Genomic DNA, 13,508 nt, shown 5'->3' on the forward strand with positions numbered 1-13,508 from the left:
AGAATAAAAATTCAAAATTGCAAAATTTTCGCCAAATTTCCGTTTTTTTTCCACAAATAAACTCAGAAATTATCGACCTAAATTTACCACTAACATGAAGCCCAATATGTCACGAAAAAACAATCTCAGAATCGCTAGGATCCGTTGAAGCGTTCCTGAGTTATTACCTCATAAAGGGACACTGGTCAGAATTGCAAAAAATGGCCAGGTCATTAAGGTCAAAATAGGCTGGGTCATGAAGGGGTTAATAACCAGTAAGGCTATGTGCACACTTTGCAGTGTGCTCTGCGGGTTCTCCCGCAGCGGAATTGATAAATCTGCAGGGCAAACCCGCTGCGGTTATCCCTGCAGATTTATCGTGGCTTGTTCCGCGGTTTCCGCTGCGGGTTTCCGCCTATACTATTGATGCTGCATATGCAGCAATATGCAGCATCAATAGTATAATGTTAAAATAATAAAAATTGGGTTATACTCACCCTCTCTGACGTCCCGATCTCCTCGGCGCTGCACTCGGCGGTCCGCTTCCAAAGATGATGTGCGAGAAGGACCCTTCGTGACGTCACGGTCATGTGACCGCCGCTGAGAGGTGAGTATAACATGATTTTTTATTTTAATTCTTTTTTTTTACACCCAAATATGCTTCCCAGGGCCTGGAGGAGAGTCTCCTCTCCTCCACCCCGGGTACCACCCGCACATTAACCGCTTACTTCCCGCAACGTGGGCACAGCCCATGCGGGAAGTAAGCGGTTCAATGCATTCCTATGGGTGCAGAATCGCAGCGATTCTGCACAAAGAAGTGACATGCTGCGGGTTGTAAACCGCTGCGTTTCTGCGCGGTTTTTCCCGCAGCATGTGCACTGCGGTTTGCGGTTTCCATAGGGTTTACATGTTAATGTAAACGCTATGGAAACTGCTGCGGACCCGCAGCATCAAAATCGCGGCGGTTCCGCGGTAAAAACCGCAAAGTGTGAACATGGCCTAAAGGCTAAATATACAGCTGCGGGCTGAGATTCATTGCCTGGGAAGACCGATGGGTATAAACATCGGCCCTCAGTCACTGGCTTTCCCTCTCTGGCGCAGAAAATTCTGGGGGAGCCCACACCATTTTTTTTTAAACAGATATTGCGTTTAAGGCCAGGGTCACACTTGCGAAAAACTCACGAGTCTCGCACCTCAATACCCGGCACTGACGTCGGCACTTGGGACTAGAGTATGCGGCTGCCTATATTTCTATGCAGCTGAAGGCTCCGGTCCCGAGTGCCAGATATTGAGGTGCGAGACTCATGCAACTTTCTCACAAGTGTGACACCAGCCGAACGCAGATTTTGTGTGTGTCTTTATTTAACTCTCTATGTACCATTTTATTATGTTTATTACTAAACTTCGAGCTTGGTATTATCTATATCTATAGATCTATCTATTATCTATTTGTGTGTAAACATTATTCTTCAATGGAATATGTAAAGGAAGAGGTTGAACAAGAAATTACATCACAATTCTTTTTTTTTGTTAAATAGATCTTTATTTAGCTTACAAAAACGCACACAAATCCACATGAAAAAAAGCGCATGAAAATCTGCATCAAAAACGCATCAAATCCGCACAGATTTTTAGCTGGCTTTTCAGCCAAGAGATGCAGAATCTACACAGAAAATTGCACAGCAAAATCTACGTGTGCACATACCCCAAGACACTTTTTCCCCCCAAATTGGGGCAAAAACAGGGTGCATTTTATAATCTGAAGCTTTAAAAAAAACAAACCAAAAAAAAAAAAAAAACTTACTGAGGGGGGTTGCGGTGGTGGAGCAGTTATGCAGGAGGAAAGTTTCACAGATCCTGGGGAGGGTGGGGGCAAAGCTGAGACCCTGGACCTGCGGGGGGATTGGAGAGAGAGAAAGGTCGCAGTGGCATTTTCCTTTTGCCTGCCTGCAATTCGGCCTCTGGTGTCCACACTTCAAGAAAATTGCCGCGGATCTCGATCTGCCTCCACAGCAGTTTTCTGGAAATCTGGACGCCAGAGGTCAAGTTGCAGCTGGGGAATGAAGGCAGGCATATGGAAAATGGCAGCCTCAAATGCACACCGCAACCCTCTGACCCCGCAGTTCAAGGGCCTCAGCTTTGTCCCCACCCTCCGTTGACCAGTGAAACCTGCCTCCTGCACCTCCAATCGATGTATCACAGACAGCAAAGATTGGGACACCTTGGCAAGATCTGAGACAGAATGCAACAGAGCAGAGACCCTTTCAGAAAGGGATGGTGTGCTCAAATCCTGGGCAGCGGAGGGGGGAGCGAGGTTCTTTGGGGACTTGCATAATGAAGGTGCTGCACCTGGGGCATTGGTGTAAACTTTGCTGAGATTAAAAAAAGTAAACTGATTGGCCGGCAGGCAGAGAAGGAAAAAAACCCGCAATAAGAGGGAACACGGCAAGACTGCAAAGTGGCGTGACTATGCGGGAGCAGGCCTCGGCGAAGTGGAGAACCCTACTGGAACCGCTACAGCTCCACCCATTGATCGCTTACAAAGGACCTCAGAAGTGGAACAGATTCACTGGCCAGCTGAAAGGAGGGAGGGAGCCCTGGGCTAGAAGAGATACAAATCCCCACCTGGTGTGAGGGGGAATGGGGCATGTAGAAGGGCATCCAGGGGGCTGGTGCGTGGGGTATGGGGTATGTAGAGGGGCATCCAGTAGGCTGTGTGGCTGGTGTAAGGGGGCATGGGGTATGTAGATGAACATCCAGGGGGCTGTGTGAGGAAGCTGGGGTATGTAGAGGAGCATCCAAGGGGCTGGTTTGAAGGGGTATGTAGAGGGGTATAATGTAGCCCCTTGGATGCTCCCTCACACCAGTCACACAGCCCCCTGGATGCCCCTCTACATACCCCCTCAACAGCCACAAGGCCCCTTGCATGCCCCTCAACATGCCCCCTCACAACAGCCTCCTGGCTGCCCATCTACATACCCCCTCACAATAGCCCTCCAGATGCCCCTCTACATGCCTCCTGTCCCCCCTCACACCAAATTACAACCTCAGAGCACTCACACGGATTCCTGCGTCCTCATTCCCTTGTACAAGTGTCCATGCTGCAGCCCCTCAGTCCTCTCAAACGGCTCCACAGTGCAGCCCCCTGGTCCTGTCCTCTCTTCACCTCACCTCCATGCTGCAACCCCTTGGTCCTCTCCTCTCCTCCATGCTGCAGCCCCTCGGTCCTCACCTCACCTCACCTCCATGCTGCAGCCCCTCGGTCCTCACCTCACCTCACCTCACCTCACCTCACCTCCATGCTGCAGCCCCTCCGTCCTCACCTCACCTCCATGCTGCAGCCCCTCGGTCCTCACCTCACCTCCATGCTGCAGCCCCTCCGTCCTCACCTCACCTCACCTCACCTCACCTCCATGCTGCAGCCCCTCGGTCCTCACCTCCAAGCTGCAGCCCCTCGGTCCTCTGCTCCTCACACGTCTCCACACCAGTGCAGCTCCTCATTTCCCGCTTTTCTTCACCACCAGCAGCTTCCTGCTCTCCCAGCTCTTCATTGGACTAAAGGAGGCCCCGCCCCTTCAGGTGACGTCAGGATTTCAAGAATCCCTCCTCCCCCTCAAGAAATCAACTCCAATGTAGACGCCACCAACCATCCGCCATTATACATTTCTCTGAGCCGTCTGATGCCGGTGTAGGTGAGGTGAGGTGAGCACTGAGCAGCAGGGAGCGAGGGCAGTGGTCTCGGTGATTTACAGGAGTGTTTTTTAATTAACGGGTCGATGTTTTTTTCTTTCTTTCTAGACTTTTGGTTGAGGGAACCTGATATTTGGGGTGCTAATCGTTGTGTGATCTGGCAGCTTGGGGGGGGGGGGGAGGGGTTAATGCACACTTCTGGGGTCTGGTTTAGCTCCCCAGGGGGTTACTGCACGCTTATGTGGTCTGGTTTCGCTCCCAGGGGGTTACTGCAGGCTTGTGGGGTCTGGTTGAGCTTCTGGGGGGTTAATGCATCCTTATGGGGTCTGGTTTCGCTCCCGGGTGTTAATGCACGCTTATGGGGTCTGGTTTTGCACCCAGGTGGTTAATGCAGACTTGTGGGGTCCGGTTGAGCTCCCAGGGGGTTAATGCAGGCTTGTGGGGTCTGGTTTGAGCTTCTGGGGGGTTAATGCACGCTTATGGGGTCTGGTTTTGCACCCAGGGGGTTAATGCAGGCTTGTGGGGTCTGATTGAGCTCCCAGGGGGTTAATGCAGGCTTGTGGGGTCTGGTTGAGCTTCTGGGGGGTTAATGCATGCTTATGAGGACTGGTTTAGCACCCAGGGGGGTTAATGTACGTTTCTGGGGTCTAGTTTAGCTCCCGGGGGGTTAATGCACGCTTGTGGGGTCTGGTTGAGCTCCCGGGAGGGGGGTTAATGCAGATTTGTGGGGTCCTGAAGTCAGGACCAGGAAGGAGCCCATACAGTCTAGGCTCAGCCCTCCTCACAAGGCTCCACAGTGCAGCTCCTCATTCCCTGCTTCTCTTCTCCACCAGCAGCTTCCTGCTATGGACTCTTCATTGGACTAAAGGAGGCACAGCCCCTTCATGTGACATCAGGATTTCAAGGAATCAACTCCAATCTAGACGCTACCATGGCGTCTGCTGATCTGAGAGACGAGCTGCTCTGCTCCATCTGTTTATCGACATTTAAGGACCCTGTAATGCTGAGATGTGGACACAACTTCTGCCGGGTCTGTATTGGTCGTGTGCTGGATACACAGGACGGTTCTGGAGTTTATTCCTGTCCTGAATGCAGAGAAGAGTTTCAGGTGCGGCCGACACTGATGAGGAACATAAATCTCCATAATGTCGCAGAACGTTTCCTGATTACCCAGCAAGAACAAGAGGAGATCACCGGGATCTGCTGCACTTACTGTGTGGACTTTCCTGTACCTGCTGTTAGATCCTGTCTACACTGTGAGGCTTCTCTGTGTGATAAACACCTGAGATCTCACAGCAAATCACCAGAACACGTCTTATGTGATCCCAGCACTTCTCTGGAGAAAAGGAAATGTTCTGTCCATAAGGAACTTTTAAAGTATTATTGTACTCAGGATGCCATCTGTATCTGTGTGTCCTGCAGATTGGCCGGAGAACATCGAGGACATCAGGTGGAGATGCTGGATGAGGCCTCAAAGAAGAAGAAGAAGAAACTACGAAATGTTCTGCAGGAACTGATCACAAAGAGAAAGAAGACTGAGGAAAGAGTCCGGAGTCTGGAGGAGCGCAGGAGAAAAGCTCAAGAAAAAGCAGCTGGAGAAGCCGAGAGAGTCACTGCCCTGTGTACAGACATCAGGAGACGGGTGGACGACCTGGAGAAGAAGGTCCTGAGTGAGATCTCCAGGCAGGAAAAGGAAAAGTCACTGTCACTGTCTGCTCTGATCCATCAGCTGGAAATAAAGAAGGACGAGCTGTCCAGGAAGATGAGACACATTGAGGAGCTGTGTAACATGACGGATCCACTGACTGTCTTACAGGAACCAGACACCGGTGACTTGTGTGATCCTGAGGAGAAGGGAGGTGATGAGGACACAGGGGGACATGATGAACAGCTCCATGATGGAGATGACCTGGATGTGGCTGTGATCGCACACACATTACACACATTATGTGACGTAATATCAGGTATAAGGAGCGGGATCTATATGGAGGGTCCTGCAGACATATTACTAGATGTAACCACAGCTGGTAATAATCTCCTTATATCAGACGACCTGAAAACTGCAACCTGGACAAGAGAGGAACAGAAACGTCCAGAAACAGCAGACAGATTCCAGTGTAATCAGGTGATGAGCAGGAGAGGATTGACCTCGGGACAACATTACTGGGATGTGGAGGGCGGTAGATCAGGAGTGTGGAGGGTGGGGATGTGTTACCCCAGTACAGACAGGAGGGGGCGTCTGTTAATGATTGGAGATAATCACAAGTCCTGGAGTTTGGGGAGATCTAATAATAATCAGTATTCAGTGCGACATGACAGTAAAGTGATCCAGTTACCTGACGAGCTCTGCAGTGATAGTCAGGATATGTCTGGATTATGAGGCCGGGCAGTTGTCCTTTTATGAGCTGTGTGACCCCATCAGACACTTACACACCTTCACTGCCGCCTTCTCCGAGCCCCTCCATGCTGCGTTATATGTAGGTGTCCCATCATATTTTGGTCGTGACTGGATTAGAATCTGCAGCTGAACAATAAGGCCATGTTCATACATAGCGGTTTTTACCGCGGATCCGCGGCGATTTTGATGCTGCGAGTCCGCAGCAGTTTCCATTGCGTTTACATTAACATGTAAACCCAATGGAAACCGCAAACTGCTGTGCACATGCTGCGGGAAAAACCGCGCAGAAACGCAGCGGTTTAAAACCCGCAGCATGTCACTTCTTTGTGCAGAATCGCAGCGATTCTGCACCCATAGGAATGCATCGAACCGCTTACTTCACAAACACCCCTCTCCCGCTCTCTGACCACAACCTTCTTTCATTCTCTATCAAGAACTGCCATCCCGCTCAGGTCACCCCCACTTTCCACACTTATAGAAACATACAGGCCATTAACACCCAGAAACTTATGAAGAACTTGCAGTCCTCATTGGCCCCAATCTCCTCCATCTCATGTCCTGATTCTGCTCTGAACCATTACAATGAAACCCTGGAAAGTGCCCTGGATGAAGCTGCTCCTCCTATACATAGAGCAACTTGACACAGATGGCGACAACCGTGGCACACGCTGCAAACACGTTTCCTGCAGCGATGCTCCAGGTGCGCCGAACGTCTGTGGAGAAAATCTAATCTACCCGAAGATTTCATCCATTATAAGTTCATGCTAAAAACATACAACTCTGCCCTTCACCTCTCCAAACAAACCTATTTCAACACCCTCATCACCTCACTGTCCAATAACCCTAAACGTCTCTTCGACACTTTCCAGTCCCTACTCAACCCAAGAGAGCAGGCCCCAACCACAGATCTCCGCGCTGACGATCTGGCCAATTACTTCAAAGAAAAAATTGACCACATTCGACAGGAAATCATCTCCCAATCTCTTCATACCAGGCACTGTCCTCCCTCCCCCACTGCATCTAGTTCACTCTCTGACTTTGAACCAGTTACTGAAGAAGAAGTAAGCAGGCTCCTTGCATCTTCTCGCCCGACCACTTGCACCAGTGACCCCATTCCGTCACATCTCCTCCAGTCCCTTTCCCCGGCTGTCACCTCTCACATAACAAAAATATTCAACCTTTCCCTCACTTCCGGTAGTTTTCCCTCCTCATTTAAGCATGCCATCATACATCCATTGCTTAAAAAACCCTCCCTCGACCAAAACTGTGCCACTAATTATAGACCTGTCTCTAATCTTCCCTTCATCTCTAAACTCCTGGAACGCCTGGTCCACTCCCGTCTTACCCGCTATCTCTCAGATAACTCTCTTCTCGACCCTCTTCAATCTGGCTTCCGCTCTTTACACTCTACTGAAACTGCCCTCACTAAAGTCTCTAATGACCTACTAACAGCTAAATGGTCACTACTCCATGCTAATTCTATTGGATCTTTCCGCAGCATTCGACACTGTGGATCATCAGCTCCTCCTCACTATGCTCCGCTCCATCGGCATCAAGGACACCGTTCTCTCTTGGTTCTCCTCCTATCTCTCTGATCGATCCTTCACTGTATGTTTTGCTGGTTCCTCCTCCTCTCACCTTCCCCTTACTGTTGGGGTTCCTCAAGGATCAGTCCTAGGCCCCCTCCTCTTCTCTTTGTATACTGCCCCTATTGGACAAACAATCAGTAGATTTGGGTTCCAGTACCATCTCTATGCTGATGACACCCAATTATACACCTCTTCTCCTGCTTTCACTCCGACCTTCTTAGAAAACACCGCTGTCTCTAACATCATGTCCTCCCTCTATCTGAAACTGAACCTGTCAAAAACTGAACTCCTCGTGTTTTCTCCCTCTACTAACCTACCTTTGCCTGACATTGCCATCTCCGTGTGTGGTTCCACCATTACTCCCAAGCAACATGCCCGCTGACTTGGGGTCATCCTGGATTCCGAGCTTTCATTCACCCCCCACATTCGATCACTGGCTCACTCTTCTTATCTGCATCTCAAAAACATTTCTAGAATTCGCCCTTTTCTTACTTTCGACTCTGCAAAAACTCTTACTGTTTCTCTTATTCATTCCCGTCTGGACTATTGTAACTCTCTACTAATCGGCCTCCCTCTTACCAAACTCTCCCCGCTCCAATCTGTCCTGAATGCTGCTGCCAGGATCATATTCCTCATCAACCGTTACACCGATGCCTCTACCTTGTGCCAGTCATTACACTGGCTACCCATCCACTCCAGAATCCAGTACAAAACTATTACCCTCATCCACAAAGCACTCCATGGCTCAGCACCACCCTACATCTCCTCTCTGGTCTCAGTTTACCACCCTACCCGTGCCCTCCGCTCCGCTAATGACCTCAGGTTAGCATCCTCAATAATCAGAACCTCCCACTCCCGTCTCCAAGACTTTACACGTGCTGCGCCGATTCTTTGGAATGCACTACCTAGGTTAATACGATTAATCCCCAATCCCCACAGTTTTAAGCGTGCCCTAAAAACTCATTTGTTCAGACTGGCCTACCGCCTCAACACATTAACCTAATTATCCCTGTGTGGCCTATTAAAAATAGAAAAAACAAAACACATAATCAGGTTCCTTGCATCGTGTTCTCATACACTTTATGCAGTTAATAGCCCTCTGTGTCTGTACTGCTACATACTTAGGCTGTTAACTGGTTCATGCAGCTTTACATGAACACCCGAGCCTTACACTATGGCTGGTCCAAATAACTAAAGCAATTGTTACCATCCACCTCTCGTGTCTCCCCTTTTCCTCATAGTTTGTAAGCTTGCGAGCAGGGCCCTCATTCCTCCTGGTATCTATTTTGAACTGTGATTTCTGTTATGCTGTAATGTCTATTGTCCGTACAAGTCCCCTCTATAATTTGTAAAGCGCTGCGGAATATGTTGGCGCTATATAAATAAAAATTATTATTATTATTATTACTTCCCGCATGGGGCTGTGCCCACGTTGCGGGAAGTAAGCGGATAATGTGCTTTTGCTACCCGGGGTGGAGGAGAGGAGACTCTCCTCCAGGCCCTGGGAAGCATAAATAGTGTAAAAAAAAAAAAAAAAAGAATTAAAATAAAAAATAATGCTATACTCACCTCTCAGCGCTGCACGCGGCCGTCCGGTCAGGGTTGGTGTGCGAGCAGGACCTGTGGTGACGTCGCGGTCACATGACCGTGATGACGCCCGGGTCACATGACCGTGACGTCACGAAGGTCCTTCTCGGCACAGCATCTTTGGAACTGGATCGCCGGGTGCAGCGCCGAGGAGATCGCGACGTCAGAGGGTGAGTATAAATCATTTTTTATTATTTTTAACATTACTATTGATGCTGCATATTGCTGCATATGCAGCATCAATAGTATAGGAGTAATCCAGCAGCGGAAATCGCAGAACAAACCGCGATACATCTGCAGGGATAACCGCAGCGGTTTTGCCCTGCAGATTTATCAATTCCGCTGCGGGAGAACCCGCAGAGGGACGCCGCAAAGTGTGAACATGGCCTAATAATTGTTGTAAGAAATTTGCCCAGAGACCGGTGACATCACAAGGAGGAGAATCTGATTGGCTGAACATTTAATATAACAGGTCATGTGATCTGTGGACCCCATTATGAACGACCCCCCCAGAATCATTACTGTTATTAGTTTTAGGGGAGGTTCACAAAACCGTATAAAAATCATTCAGAGTTTCATCCAGAAAAGTGGGACGACCATATTCTCACTTGTCCTCCATGTACATTTTTTTTTTTACAGCAGCTATTGACCATTTACAGTTTCCTGTGTTACAGAATTACAATGTATCAGTATAAATTAGATCCTATACCGTGGCGCTGTATGGCATCACATTTTATTTTTATTCTTTTTTTACGCATCCATAGACTCATCCGATTTACACAAGACTCTTGCGCTGTGATTTTTTTCACCTGCCGACTTTGTTCCTGACGCCGTCTGTTATTTTTCACCAATGTTACTCATACCAAAAAGACCGTCTGGAGAACGACCCTCAGGGCTCCTGCACACAACCTTTCACCCGACCACACTTGGACCAATGTTATTCTATGGCGCAGAGACTCCCCGATTCATGTCTATGGGTGTGCTAGAAAAAAGTCACATGTCACAGTATAGCATCCGATCTTTACGGATACATTAGAATTCTGTAACTGGAAACTAAATGGTTAATAGCTGCTGCTGTAAACACAAACTACAGGGATAAGTGAGAAAATAATCGTTCTACTTTTCTTGATGAAACTGACGATTTTTTTATACTCTCGTGTGGACCTCCCCTTAGGCCATGTTCACACGATCAGTATTTGTAGCCAAAACCAGGAGTGGGTGATAATACAGAAGTGGTGACGGGTTTCTAATATACTTTTCCTCTGATTGTTCCTCTCCTGGTTTTGGTCACAAATACTGAGGTAAAAAAAACTCAACGTGTGAACATGCCCTGAAAACAAATTGGCTTGTGTCCCCTTTTTTAGAGATCTGCTTTACTTTTCAGGGCTCGTTTTCTACATGATGAGCTGTAGTTTTAGGCCATGTTCACACTTTGCGGTTTTTACCGCGGATCCGCGGCGATTTTGATGCTGCGGGTCCGCAGCAGTTTCCATAGCGTTTACATTAACATGTAAACCCTATGGAAACCGCAAACCGCAGTGCACGTGCTGCGGGAAAAACCGCGCAGAAACGCAGCGGTTTAAAACCCGCAGCATGTCACTTCTTTGTGCGGAACAAACCGCGATAAATCTGCAGGGATAACCGCAGCGGTTTTGCCCTGCAGATTTATCAATTCCGCTGCGGGATAAACCCGCAGAGGGACGCCGCAAAGTGTGAACACGGCTTTATAGCTGCCATTTTCAGGTTTATACAATATTTTGATCGCTTTTGACTTATTTTTTTTTTTTTAGTGAATTGTGGTGATGGAAAAAAACAGAAATTCTGGAGTTTTGATTTCTTTCCTTTTTTGCTTCATGATGATCACCGAACGGGTGAAATAATTTTATATTTCCACAGGTTGGATTTTTGTGGACGCGGAAATACGAAGTATTTTATGTTTTAAATTGTCATTGTTTGTGACTGGGAAGGTACAATATTTTAATTGCTTTTTTGTTCATATTTTCTAAAAATTTTGTATAGTTTATCCTTCTTTTTCAGTGTAGCAGTCGTTTGCTCGCTTGTGCTATATACTGTATAATCTCAGGATCGCTGTATACAGTCACTGGCAGTTTCCTATGAAGCTCAGTCACAATCTGGGCCTTACAATAGGACGGAGGGGGCAGAGACGCGACCTATACATATTACACATAGTGAGGAACTGATAGATAAAGTGTAACAGGAGAATGTATAACTGCTCCTCATACAATAATCTGTGTGACAACCTCATTCCACCTTTCTATCTCGCAGGACAAGGGTTGTCGTTACGTCACTTCTGTGATATTTCTGCTTTTCTATCATTTTGGAGATTGTGTTTTTCCTTTTCTTGTAATCCTCACTCTGTATTATATCTAATGTAACCGCTCGGTATAATAAACTGTCCTCTCCTCCTGTAATATTACTACTGTCACGTGTCTCCTTGTGATATAGTGGGGGCTGGAGGCGTAGCTGTAGGGGGCTCACGGGCAGCCATTGCACCAGGGCCAGAAGAAGAGACGATGCGGACTCATGGAAGAGTCAGCAAATCCCATCCGCCCCCGATCTTGCCTGAAACTTCCCGGAAACTGGTCATCCCTGAAGGTTTTCATTATTCAGGAGGCCGGGAACAGGTCGCGTCTCCTGACTTTTACAGTTCTCTCTATTCGGATCATCTCTTATTATTTCCAGATGTGCCTTTTCTGGGGTGGCTGGGGGCAGATGTTTGTAGCCAGGGGGGGCCAATAACCATGGACCCTCTCCTGGCTATTAATATCTGCCCTCAGTCACTGGCTTTACCACTCTGGCGGAGAAAATTGCGCGGGAGCACACGCCAATTTTTTCCGCGATTTAACCCTTTATTTTAGCAGCTACAGCGCCCAAATTTTGCACATACACTACTAACATTAGTAGTGTGGAATACGCAAAAAAAAGGGGGATATGAGATGGTTTACTGTACGTAAACCATGTCTCATATCATGTCGGGTTTGTGAAGGAGAAATGAAAAGCCGGCAATTGAATTACCGGCTTTTCACTAACACCGCTGCGTATTTCTCGCAAGTCACACTGCTGGTCTGTGTGCGGATTACACACAGACCAGCAGTGTGACTTGCGAGAAATTATCGCCCCCATAGATTTTCATTGGCGATTTTTTTTTTGCGCAATACGGTGACAAACGCAGCATGCTGCGATTTTCTACGGCCGTACAAGACCGTATAATACGGATCAGTAAAATACGGCTGATAGGAGCTGGGACATAGGGAATCATTGGGCCGTGTGTTATCCGTATTTTACGGACGTAGTTTATGCGCTCATACGTCCGTAAAACTCGCCAGTGTGACGCCGGCCTTAGCAGCTGCTCATACACTCATCTGTCATCTGTCACTCAGACTGTGACACACATAGAAGTTCACAATACATATTTCCAGGTGGGACAGGAAACCACGAGAGTTTAAAAGGACCCTCCCCCTTCCACCCTTCAGTGTTTTTCCTGTCCCACTGTGGATGGGAACGACGAGAGTTTCGTCTGTCCCGTGCAGAGAGTGAGGATCGGGGGGGCTCGGCCTCTTCCTTCCCACTATCCGGTCTCTGCGTTGCTGACACCCGAGTAATAGGGTCCCTCAGCAGCACCAGTGCAGCGCTGCTCCTGGTAATAGAAGGTCGCTTCCCCCAGGGGGGGCTCTCGACCTCGGAGGATGTCCCCGAAAGTACCTGTTGATCGCTCCTGCAAGGGTGCTCCCTTCGCAAGCGATTCTGGAGTCGGGAGGTACGCTGACATCTCGGGACGCCGGCTGGAGCATGGCGGCAAGTAACTTCCGGTTCGCCGTGCCGCGCGTCACTTCCGGGTCGCGGCCGGGAACAGGGGCGGTCATCCTCTTCCTCCTGCGGAGGTATTTGGGACAAGCAGCATCGGATAAAGGAGGTAGGTAGTGCGCAGCGGTAGCAGCAGTAGCAGCTATGGAAGAGTCAAACCCTGTAGCTGCAGTCAGCGCGGAGGTCCCGGTTACCCAGGCACATGTGAGTCCCACCTCGTGGAGTCTCCTTCAGCCCCTATCGAGCATGCCATTAGCGGTATTCTTATTTATTTTAGGGGCGTCCCTCATCCGGAGAAAAGAAGAGGAATAAGAGATGCCCCTTATGTGCCTCTAAACTCAGCATCTCCTGGCAGAAACCTCTGTGCGAGGCATGCACTGCTCGTATTGTGGGGGAGGAACACGCCTCCCTGATAACAAGCATGAGGGCCATGGTTAGAG

General features: G+C 48.6%; 1 long non-coding RNA gene and 1 pseudogene across 9 annotated transcripts in view; one reads left to right on the forward strand and one right to left on the reverse strand.

Moving 5' to 3' along the window:
- LOC143776814 (uncharacterized) overlaps positions 1-3,510 on the reverse strand; it is a 27,185-nt gene extending 23,675 nt beyond the window's left edge. For 2 of the 8 annotated variants that reach the window (XR_013215916.1, XR_013215917.1), the window contains exon 1: positions 3,417-3,510. This is a non-coding gene — a long non-coding RNA (uncharacterized LOC143776814). The other 6 variants (XR_013215915.1, XR_013215914.1, XR_013215918.1 and 3 more) reach the window with 5 other exon arrangements.
- Positions 3,511-3,588: 78 nt separating this feature from the next.
- On the forward strand, positions 3,589-11,865 carry LOC143776811 (E3 ubiquitin/ISG15 ligase TRIM25-like; annotated as a pseudogene). The gene is made up of 2 exons (XR_013215912.1): positions 3,589-3,676; positions 4,506-11,865. The product of XR_013215912.1 is annotated as an E3 ubiquitin/ISG15 ligase TRIM25-like (transcript).
- The last annotated feature ends 1,643 nt before the right edge of the window (positions 11,866-13,508 follow it).

Source organism: Ranitomeya variabilis, chromosome 5 (assembly GCF_051348905.1).
Source record: "Ranitomeya variabilis isolate aRanVar5 chromosome 5, aRanVar5.hap1, whole genome shotgun sequence".
Classification (NCBI taxonomy): Eukaryota; Metazoa; Chordata; class Amphibia; order Anura; family Dendrobatidae; genus Ranitomeya; species Ranitomeya variabilis.